Source organism: Capsicum annuum, chromosome 12, assembly GCF_002878395.1.
Source record: "Capsicum annuum cultivar UCD-10X-F1 chromosome 12, UCD10Xv1.1, whole genome shotgun sequence".
Lineage (NCBI taxonomy): Eukaryota > Viridiplantae > Streptophyta > Magnoliopsida > Solanales > Solanaceae > Capsicum > Capsicum annuum.
This window is the reverse complement of record NC_061122.1, coordinates 21,679,306-21,692,119: the sequence shown is the minus strand read 5'-3', so window position 1 is coordinate 21,692,119 and position 12,814 is coordinate 21,679,306.

Below are 12,814 nucleotides of genomic sequence, written 5' to 3'. Positions count from 1 at the left end.
TTCTTTCTACTAATTAATTAATATTTTTCTTTCTACTAGACTTTCTTAAATATATGAGACTCCTAAAATATATGATAGTCAAATTAATTAATATTTTTCTTTCTACTGTTCAATTAGAAAATTATAAGTGGATGCTTGATTTTCCAACCTATAAAAGAATTAATTAATATTTTCCTTTTTATTGTTCAATTAGAAAAATATTAGTGGATGCTTGATTTTCTAATCCTCAACTTCTTCACTGTTTTTTTCAGGATAATAGAATTCAACATGTGTGTATGTATATCTTTTTTGTTTTCATTCAAAATCATTCTTTAGGATCAAAATTTTCGCTCAGATAAAAATTAGTTTGATCAAAATTGAAGTTTTGTGATAACTATTATATTTTTTTTTATAGTTTACAGGTTATAGATGAATATCGGTTGGCTTTGAAGAATTTCTTGTGTAAATGTTATGTTTAATTGTATTGTTTTGAAATCTTTATTATCTTATTATTTTATTTTAATTTACAGATGCTAGATGGATGTGGGTCGACTTTGAAATTTTTTTTTAGGTAAATGTTAGGTTTAATTGTATTATTGTAATATCTCTATTAGTTTGTTATTTCATGGTAGTTTACAGTTCGTAGATGAATCTTGATCGGCTTTGAGAAATTTTTGTGTGTAAAATTTATGCTTAATTGTATTATTTTGACATAACTTTTATCGTATTATTTTGTTGCAGTTTACAGGTGATAGATAAATGTTGGTCAGTTTTGAGAATTTTTTTTATGCAAAGGTTAAGTTTAGTTGTATTATTTTGATATCTCTATTATCGTATTATTTTTTTTATTGTTTACAGGTGGTAGATGAGTGTTAGATGACTTTGAGAAATTTTGTGTGTAAAGATTAGATTTAATTGTATTATTTTGATGTCTCTATCATTGTATTATTTTGTTGCAATTTACCGATGGTAGATGAATGTCGATCGTCTTTTAAAAATATTTTTGGTAAAAATTAGGTTTAATAAATAAATTCTCCATCTTTACATACTCAAAAGATATTAAATTTAATTATTATATTCATTTTTATTATTTAAATAAATATCCTATTTAGTGTAATTGTTGAACTCATTAAAGAGAATTACATGTGTAAGGTGCGTACACCTAAACTAGTTAGTATAAATAATTATAGAAAGTAGTAGTTAACTTTTAAATTTTAAAAGATTGTTAATAAGATTAATTTAATAAACACTGAGGATGAAAGCTACCAAGCGAATAGAATTAGATTAGCCCGGACATAATAAAATAAAATGCAAATAATTCGTTGCTCTCGTATTATATTGCATTAGGTTTACTGTATTATATTATATTATTCTAATAAATATAATACCCGAATAGATGGTAATTTTCAATTAGAAATAAAAAGAATTAAACACATAAAGAAATATAGATTAAAAAATTAATTATATAAATATAACATTTTCTTCATTAAAAAAGTAACTTATTTTTCTTTTTAGCTCATTTAAAAATAAATTATTATATTTTTAATAATACTTTAATTATAATTTTTTATTTAACATATTTAAAATCGTAATATTAGAAGCATTTTAATATATTTAATATAACTTTATTTGAAAATCACATAATTTAATTTTTTTTACTTTTTAAATTTTGTTCATAATTGAAATAAATTATTCTTTTTTAAGAGTAATAAAAACATAACTTTTTTATCAAAAGATATTTAAATGATCCCTCAACCCTATTTAGTTCTTCTCTGACTCCTAGGACCCAACAAGGGTCATCTGACATTGAATGCCTCGGTTTGTAAGCACTTTTTGATAAGTAAAAATTTATCCGCACTCAACCGGGATCATTCGAATCCTGTTCATCAAAAAATTATATTATTTTTATATGATAATTTTTTTTTTATATATCAATAATAGAGGATGAAGTCCTTCAACTAGTTCGTATATGTACTATTAAAATCCCTCACTGAAAATTTTGAATTCGCCCCTGCACTCAACATATATATATTAAATTAATATTTTTTTATTATAATTAAATATTTAAATAAAATAAAATATTAATTAATTAATTATAATTAAATAATATAAATTTTAAGCTGAAACACATGACATATATATATATATATATGAAAAAAAGTTTTACCCCTTCCGATGCTGAAGTCTCACGTGAAATGCGCCAGAAATTAATAGTATGGCAGCCAAGTTCCATTGGCGTGCATGGGCGGCCGCAGAACCTCAAATTTAACACTTCATAAGTACTTACTCTGTGCACCGGGCTGCCGTTACTTCCTCTGCTGTTTTTTAAATTATCATACTTCACTTTTTAGAATTAATTTAATTAATTTATAATAAATAAATTAAATTAATTTATTTAATATTTTAACCAAAAAAATGTAAACAAATACTATAAATACAATTTTTCTTATAGCAATAAACAAATTACATTTAAAATGTTCATCAAAGTTTCAATTATTTTAATTTTTAAAAATAATTATGAGAACTAAAAAAAATAACGAAAATAGTCCATTAATCATCGGTTAATCTGCCGTATCAAGATATCGAGGTAAAAGAGTATAATTAGAATAGAGAAATATTTTATATAATTAATTTAATTAGAATAGAGAAATATTTTATATAATTAATTTAACGATTTCATAAATCACTGAGAATACATATTAAACAAATTCAAACTTAACTTGACAGAATCATTTGTTATGCATACAAAATTATTATTCTAAACCAATTCTCTCTAATACCAATTAGATGGATAAAATAGGATATCTTGTATAATTAAGTCCAAATAAAATTGATAATTAATATCAATAAAATTTATAGAAGATAATTTATAGTAAATTGTTTGTGTGCGGTTTCTCGAAATAATTTAAATATACAATGCCAAAAATGGTCTGACAAAATCAAACTTTAGAATTGAAACTTTGATTAAACTTCAATTATTTTTGTCTTACTTCATTTATTTTTTAAGTAAGGATATCTTAATAAAATTGGTAACTTAAAATCAAATTTTAATTTGAGACCCTAAAAATAATGCTTATATATAATATATAAAAAATAATGTTGCCTTTTTTAAAAAAAATTCATAATTATTATTTTTAATATAGCGTTGTATTTCACAGAGAAATATTATTATTTATACTAGTAAAAATTAATTTTAGTTAATTAGATATTACCCATATCTTTTGAATACATTACCTTGGATGATATCGTAAAAATATTATTTATTACTATGAAGATTTGAGTAGTTCAAAATTTTAAAATACTTCTTTTGAATGATGATAATTTTTTTAATTCTATACAGATTTTGTACTTTTTTTTAGTATATTCAATATTGTTAAAAAGTAAGTAAAATCATAAAATTAACAATTTAAAAATTTCCGAGTCTTTAAAATTTTAGAGCCTAAAACAATCATTTTACTAGGCTCGCCCTTGACCACTCCTAGTTTTAAGTTCATACACATATAGCTCATTTTCAGCCAAATTTTTTCAGACATAGTATTAGAAGTTACATTTGACTAAAGTTTAATTACTTTTGTTGACTTAAGTCATTTATGTCTCTAAGTTCATACACATATAGCTAAATGTCAGTCAAATTTACTGAACTACAACTATATACGACTCAAGTTCAAGCAAAAATAGTTAAGTAAAGAAAAAGTGTCTGAACTACAACTGCGCATAGCTGAGTTTCAGATATATGTTACAGTATCTGATGGTAGACTTTGTTAAGACGAGTTGTAAAACTTTGTATGTCTAAAGTTATCTCGAAATAAATACACATGAAAAAAGATTCAAAAACAGACACTTTTAATAGCAACCTTTTTTTCTTGATAACCGTCCTGTCCGAGCCAATAGCAACCCCAAAATCAGGTATTGATGCACTTCACCCTTATGTAAAGGAGTATCATAATCCTAATAAGGGACACAAAGGATTGGATCATAAATGGACCAACAAACTCAGAAAGAAAATGGTGTCATGATATGAGGATGATCAAGAAGCTGGCAGCAATTCAACTACAATATTAATGGTCATTAGGAAACATTTTCTTTTCAATTAAGTTATTTTAGTCCTAAGTCCTTAGAGTTCTAATATTTTACTTTAGTCCTTGTAATTTTTAATTCTTAGTAACCAACTGCCACGTGTCCTAGCTGACTAGCATTTTTTTTTATAGTTGTTGTACTGCATTTCTGGAATTATCAATGAATATATGAATTTATCTTCCCTCTCTTCTTTTCTTATATCTCTCCCTTCTTTACTCTATAGTTTCTATTTTCTTCACAAATTGAGCTCACTCCTAGCTCATATCGTGACATTAGTATCAGAGACACGCGATTACTTGGGCCAACGATGTCTGATGACCAAAAGTTCAAGGGACTGGAGGAGGGTATGAGGAAACTGAAATCCCAACTCAAATCCATGGCAACTGATAATGCAAAAAAGTTTGAATCACTGAAACTAAACCAAATAATCTTTGACTTCCCCACACCAAGAAGCAAAGAAGACGAACAAGAAGCTTGAGATAATCATTTCGCAGCTCGACTCTGTTCGACGACCCGAAGGACCTCCGTCTATCCCACAATCGCCTCATACGTCTATGTCGAGTGCTCAAGGCCCTATAGCGGCTTTTGAGACAAGACAAACTTCGGATTCTCGAGCTCAGGTATCTCACTCGCCTTCTTCAACTCCCTCGAGTTACCTAGTTGGGCAGGATTTCACTTTCCTCCCTTTATTTCCCCCAAACTCGTCTCCGATTAAGACTACTATACCAATGCTGTCAACCACCCCTATCATGACCACTGTGCCACCTCTTTTCCCATTCTCACCCCGTCCAGTAGCCCAATATCCTTATGACACTAACCCTCACTCCTTTAAAGCCAAAATAATTTTTTTGGAATTTAACGGAACAAACCCCCGGGGTTAGATATGAAAATATGAGCAGTTTTTTGAAATCTACCAAATCCTTGACCAAAACAAAAGGAGTTATGTGTCAGTTCACATGAGGGATAAGGCTGATATATGGTTTGATAAGTCACATTTGGAGAAGAGGGGAACAAATTGGTCTATATTTTGTCTGGAGGTTTGCCGTCGATTTGGCAATATTCGTCCAATGGACATTGTGGATGAGTTTAATAACCTCAAGCAGACGGGTAGTGTTGAGAGTTACCAGGAGAAATTCGAGGAGCTTAAGTCATACATGTTGTTGATTAACCCCTTCCTCACTGAAAGTCATTTCGTAGCTAGTTATGTTAGCGGTTTGAAGTCTGAAATTAAACCTCTTGTCGGACTAGCTAACCCTATTTCGTCAATGGATGCTTATGAAAAACCTCTTGCTTATGAAGCATCCTTTAAAGCCCCGTCTAAGTCTTTGACCATGAAATCTAGTTGACATCTCTCAACTTCATATACCCCTAAAGCCTTAACTCCTTACCAAGGCTCTTTCCCAAACCAAAATCAAAGAGCTATAGTCCCCTACACCAACCAATACCCCCAACAACGATCTTCTTTGCCACGTCCCACAGCTCCCTTCAAACCAAATCCAGTGGTTGAGGACCTCAAGGAAAAAGGACTTTGCTATAGATTCCATGAAAAGTATTTCCCAGGGCATCAATGCAAACCAAAATCATTGAACGCGATTACTTGGGAAGGGCAAGAGAACCAACCAGAAGCCATGATTCCTGTTGTGATAGAAGAGGGTGATAACGGTGGTGTAGTACCAGAGGATAATCAGGCTAACAATGAGAAAGTAATGGAGATATCTGTCTGTGTAGCATTGGGTATAGATAACTCTCCATCTACTGTGAAGATCTTAGGTATTGTTAAGAAGATACCTCTGAAAATCCTAATTGATTCAGGGTCTACACACAGCTTTCTGGACCCAAATATAGCCAAGATTCTCAAGTTAAATGTGGAACCTTTTCCTTCACCAAGAAGAGTGAGGGTAGCTAATGGTCAAAAGATGCATTGTGGAGGTTATTACCCTGAATTTTGGTGGTCAATGCAGGGTGAGATATTTGGTTTTCCCTTAGACTTGTGAAGGTAGGAAGTGTTGACTTAATCCTGGGAATGGATTGGTTGGATCTCTACTCCCCTATTATCTTAAGGACAAGACCCCTCAGTATTACCTTCTTCAAAGAAGATCACTGGATCACACTATGGGGAAAGCAAGAAGAGCACAATATACTTAATGGGGATGAACAGAGGTTATAGAAGATGTTAAGCAAAGCAAATGGAGAGATGAGCACCATTTGTGTTGTTGAGAGCTTTTATGAGAAAACTGCTAGCACAACCATTCCAGAGGTAATCTGTAAACTATTGGAGAATTTCCAAGATGTGTTTACAGACCCCAAGGGATTACCCCCACATAGAGGCTGTGATCATGCTATTCCTATGGTCAAGAATGCCCAACCCTTCAATTTAAGACCTTATAAATACTCTTTTGATCAGAAGAATGCGATCGAAAGCATAGTTAGTGAGATATTGAACTCTCAAACTGTGATTCCAAGCCATTCTTGCTTTGCATTCCCTGCTTTATTAGTCAAGAAGAAGGACAATTCCTGGAGGTTATGTGTAAACTACAGGAGATTAAATGCATTAACAGTGAAGAACAAGTACCCCATTCCAATGGTAGAGGATTTATTGGACGAACTAGCAGGGTCTACACTATTTTCAAAAGTGAATTTGAGGTCAGGATATCATCAAGTTAGAATGAAACCTGGGGATGAATACAAAACCGCTTTTAGAACCTATCATGGGCTGTGGCAGTTTAAAGTAATGCCCTTTGGCCTCACTAATGCTCCAGCCACATTTCAATCCCTAATGCACCAGGTTTTTGCTCTTTTTCTTAGGAAATTCATTTTAGTGTTCTTTGATGACATCCTGATCTATAGCAAGACCCTAGAAGACCATATCAAACATTTAAAAACTGTGTTGCAACTACTTAGACAGAATCAGTTATTTCCTAAAAGATCAAAGTGTGATTTTGCTCAAAGCAAAATTGAGTATTTGGGGCATGTAATATCTGGACAAGGTGTTGGAACTGACCCCACCAAGGTGTCAGCTATGATGCAATGGCCTGTTCCTAAAAGTTTGAAGGAACTAAGGGGTTTTCTTGGACTTACTGGATACTACAGGAAATTTGTGCAGAACTACAACATAATCAGTAAACCGTTGACTTCACTACTAAAGAAGGGGGCCTTTGAGTGGAATTCAGAAGCTACTAGAGCTTTTTTTTTAGCTCAAAACAGCCATGACTAGTGCACCCTTGCTTGCACTACCTGATTTTAATAAGACCTTTATTGTTGAAATGGACGCTTGTGGCACAGGTGTTGGAGCTGTTCTCATGCAAGATAGGCATCCCTTGGCCTATATAAGTCAAGCACTTAGCATGAAACATCAAGGCCTTTCCACTTATGAAAAGGAGCTTATTGCGCTATTAATGGCAGTGGACAAGTGGAGACATTACCTCTACCCACACCATTTCATCATTAAAACTGACCATTTCAGCCTCAAGTTTCTGCAAGAACAGAAAATCACAACCACCTTACAGCACAAGGGTCTAACCAAACTCATGGGACTCAAGTTTTGAAATCCACTTTAAAAGGAGTGTAGAGAACACAACAACTGATGCATTATCAAGGGTGCAAGAAGGTTCTTCTTCTTGTAATATCATATCACAGGTTCAACCTAAATGGGTAGAGGAAATTTGTAACAGCTATGTAGAGGATCCAGAAGTAACACAGTTAATAGCCCAACTATTGGTGGATCCCACTGTCGTCCCTGATATTACTTTGAACCAGGGTTTGTTGAGATACAAAGGAAGGATTTGGGTGGGCAACAAGACTGATTTGAGACACCAGATAGTGCATCACATTCACTCTACTGGATTAGGAGGACATTCAGGTGTTTCTGCAACCTTGCAGAGAATCGAAATTGTATTCTATTGGCCAAGTATGTCCACAGATATCAAAAAGATGGTGCTGGAATGTGATATATGTCAGAGGTGTAAGGATGAACAGGTGGCCTATCCAGGTCTTTTGTTACCATTGCCTGTTCCTGATAAACCTTGGGAGCACATTACTATGGACTTTGTGGAAGGATTACCTAAGTCTGAGGGAAAAGATACAATTTTTGTAATTGTAGACAGATTTAGCAAATATGCACACTTCCTATCTCTTGCTCATCCTTTCACTGCAGCTCGGGTTGCTAAAGCTTTCATGATGCATGTCTATAAACTGCATGGATTGCCTCAAAGTATTATTAGTGATAAGGATAAAATCTTCTTGAGTCTATTCTGGAGGGAACTCTTCAAGGGTCTCAAAACAGAGATGAAATTTAGTTCAACTTACCATCCTCAAACAGATGGTCAAACTAAAAGAGTCAACAAGTGTTTGGAGTATTATCTAAGGTGTATGTGCAACCATAAACCAAAAGAATGGCATAAGTGGCTCATTCTTGCTGAGCTGTGGTATACAACTCCAACTATCATCCCTCTTTTAAAATGTCTCCATTTAAAATTTTATATAGATATGACCCCCCTCAACTATCATTTGACTTGATTGCTCAATCAAAAGTGGCTGAAGTGGATAAGTGGCTCCAAAAGAGGCAAATTATGGCTAAGGTACTTAAAGGAAATCTGGAGATGGCTCAACAACGAATGAAGTTCTTTGCAGATAGGAATAGAACAAAAAGGGAATTTGAAGTGGGAGATTGGGTGTATCTCAAACTACAACCATACAAACAGACTACTGTGGCATTAAGAAGCAACTTGAAGTTGACTTCCAAGTTTTATGGCCCTTATATAGTGATCAAGAAGTGAATTCATCCGGTGTTCCACATCTCTCAACTTAAGAAGAAGATTGATGCCCATATTACCCCTGCTATTGACCCTCCTATTTGCTCAAAAGATGGCCAACCCTTAGTAGAAAAGTGGCCATCTAGGATAGAAGAATGGTAAAGAAAGACAATGCTGCAGTAGCACTTAAGTGCTGGTTCAATGAGCAAATTTACCTCCTGAAGAGGCTACATGGGAGGAATACAAGTTCCTTACATCTCAATTTCCAAATTGTGATCCTTGAGGACAAGGATCTTTAAGGGGGATGGAATGTCATGATATGAGGATGATGAAGAAGAAGCTGGCAGCAATTCAACAACAATATTAATGGTCATTAGGAAACATTTTCTTTTCAATTAAGTTATTTTAATCCTAAGTCCTTAGAGTTCTAATATTTCACTTTAGTCCTTGTAATTTTTAATTCTTAGTAACCAACTGCCACGTGTCCTAGCTGACTAGTGTTTTTTTTATAGCTGTTGTACTGCATTTCTAGAATTATCAATGAATATATGAATTTATCTTCCCTCTCTTCTTTTCTTATCTCTCTCCCCTCTTTACTCTATAGTTTCCATTTTCTTCACGAATTGAGCTCACTCCCAGCTCATATCGTGACAAATGGATCCAGTAGTAATGTGCTCAAGTGAAATATTGTTCATAGTTTGCTTCTCATTCCTACACACCTTCTCTTTGTTTTCCGTGCCTCTAGTGAGTCAGAGAACACGCAAAAATTTCATACATAATAGATTATCAATTCGAACTAAAAAGATATGAACCTGACTGTCATACGATGAGTAACTGAGAACAAAGGGGACGGATAAGGAAAGAATGAAGTAATGAAAGAGGATGTCATTAGTATTATCATATAGAGAATGGCGAAGTGTAGCAATTAGACTACCAGGAAAGTTGTGATAACCGGCAGCAAGTGTATCAAATCACATAGATAAGCCCCTACCTGCCAGCACACGGATGAATAGGGCGGGCCAAACACAAAGGGGATATATGTCTGGGAGATGGTGCAATACTCGTGTTCGATCTCAGAGTTGACCTTATTCAGGAAGTTAATAGAAATTAGTGACCGAGCAAGTGAACAACAAGCATTGCAGAGAAAAGAGCAGCAGCATACACAGATTAAAGAAGTTACAAACATAAAACAAGAATAGTACCGATTGAAAGAGGCATTTGCAGGACAAAACTGAAAATCTGAACAAAAAGGAAGGACCAAGATGATAAAATATCTTCCCGTTGTGCATATTAACTTCAGCTAGTAGTTCACGAGCCCCGGAAATGACCACAATTTGGTCACGGACCTCCCACTCCCTTATGGCAGACACCTTGGCGTCCGCCCATCTTGATTTGGCTTATGACATGCCCCAAGAGGCCTACATCCTCCCATTATTACAGGAGTGATGCAGGAGTAAGAAAGTGTTGAAGGACGAAAACCTGAATAGTTGAGAGATCGCCATTTAGACTGAAGACAAGTAAAGCTAAAATATTTCCCTTTCTTTCAATAATGGCAGTGCCAAACTACAAAAAGCAAAGAATGAAGAAACAGGTGAAAGCCTTGTGTAAGACAATTTCAAGTTCGCATCTTATGGACTGCAAGGCCAGAAAGAAACACTAGACACTTAGAGGAATTAAAAAACATCGGAATTTGGTGTAAACTTTCTGTGTAAAATAAGAGATGCATATGATTTTGAAAGTATCTGGAACTGCTGGATTCAATGAAAACAGGCAGTCGATGGAGGAGCCATCCTTGAAGCAACAGTAAACTAAGAAAATTATCCAGAACCCAGTAAGCAAAAGGATGGTGCTTCAGAACTCATAAACTAAAAATTACTCTACCTCTAAGGCGAGATCCAAATCTTCGTACAGTTTTCTGGAACACCAAATACGGTGCTGTTACATAAAGAAGTTACTTACAGATGAGCAAAGTAAGACCTTTACCTCAGTGGTAGATTGGCTGTTTCCGTAAGACCCCTGGATCAAGATAAAACAGTCAAGAAAAAGAAGTAATGGAAATAAAAGAAACAACAGACAGTAATAATACAACATATAGTAATGAAACAACATATAGTAGCAGAACTATACGTCAACAAAATAATAGAGTACTATAATCAACCTACACGAAACAATAGATGATAACAGAAATTGAAGAGCAAATAAATAAATGAGAACACATAAAGTTTGTCCAAGAGGTAGTTCCCAAGTATCCTTACATATCATTGATCAATCAATCTTGTATTGTTAAACGGCATGTCAAGAGGAACTGCACAAGTTACATTGTCACTATTGGTAATCTGATAATTAACAACTAGAGAACCCAACACATGCGAAGTAACACATCAGCTGCAAGTATACTTCCAGCAAAACAAAGACATATCTCTTTTTTCACCGGGCAAAAGGACAGAGTAAATTCAAATAAGAACTTCAATACATTGCGGCAAATCATATAAGCCAATCATGAAGTATCCAACGAGTAAGCAGCAACAGTATTCATCGAGTGAACTCTTCAGCCTTATTAATAACAGGCATTAGCAAGAAGAAGAATTTTAGATGACGAGGAGGAGGCGGATGAAACAACCCTAGTATATGAAAGATGATCTCTCTCTTTCTTTCTGTAATTATTTTTTGTTTTCTGGTAAGGTACACGAAGATGGTCTTTCCTACTCAAGAAATGGTAACCAAGTGGGGTGTTGTGGGGGAAGTATCAATGAAGCCAAGCATACGTAAGGAAAAGAACTAATTTATAGAGTAAAATTGAAATTACAAAGCCAAGTATTTGAGAGAACAAGATCTCTCCACTCAATAAAAAAGGACATAAGACTAACGTAAAAGATAATTTATCCACATTATTCACTTGACTAATATCGCCATCGAGCACCAAATTCTATTACAAATTAAAGATGTCTTCACCTTCGACTACAACAAACTATGATTGAAATAAAGTTGACACGGTCAGAGGAAAGAACTATCCAGGAAGTTAGTAAATATTATTTTCAGTAAGGTAAAAGTTCGTTAAAAGGCTGTCAAGAAGGTGCTAAAAGGTTACATGAACAATAAAAAGACTCCAGAAAGAAATACAGGCTACTAGACTTTCCTTCTGAACAAACCTAGGAAATCCATTAATTCGTTCAAACTATCTATTGAATTACTTCTACACCAGAAGAACAATGCTGTAAACAACTATCTAACTATCTATTGAATTACTTCTACACCAGAAGAACAAATGCTGTAAACAACTATCGTTTACTCTAGAAATAGGAGATCTATGTCCTTCAAAACATGCCTTGTTCCGTTCCAGCCATATTATCCAGAAAATGCGCAAACGCTTCTCTTTGTGAGTAACCTCTTGTTGCCAACTTTGTAATAAAGCTCTCACATTCCGAGGCATCACCCATGCAATGCCACAGATACTTAGACATAATTTCCAGCATGGTTGGAAACTCTGAAATGGATAAAACAGATGCTCGGTGCTCCACAGTTTCTTGATCTTCTTGACGCAAGTAGCATCTAGTACATAATACAAGATTATTTTTTTTGCAGATTATTTTGTGTTAACCACGTTGCAACCCACACATGTTGACCTGGCTGCTTTGTTAACAGGCTGTAACAACTCCTAACTGAAAACTTTTTTTGTCCTTGCTTGCTAGCCAGATTATGGAATAAACTTTACAATGATCAATATGAACTAATTCTATTTGTTGAAGCAACTGGCAAAAAGCCCTCTACCTCCCAATTATTAAATTCCTTCTAAACTCTAGCTGCCAACTAGAATTTTAAAGAAAACCTGCCAAATTATTACTGTTCTTTTTTGTTGGGAAATTGAATAAAGTAGGGGATTCGTCCTTCAGGAATTCATTTCCAGCCCATATATCTGTCCAGGATTTTATGCTAGCTCCAGGCCCACCTCCACTCTGGTGAAAAGCTTGAAATCTTCCCACAACTCACATATGTCCTTCCATAATCCA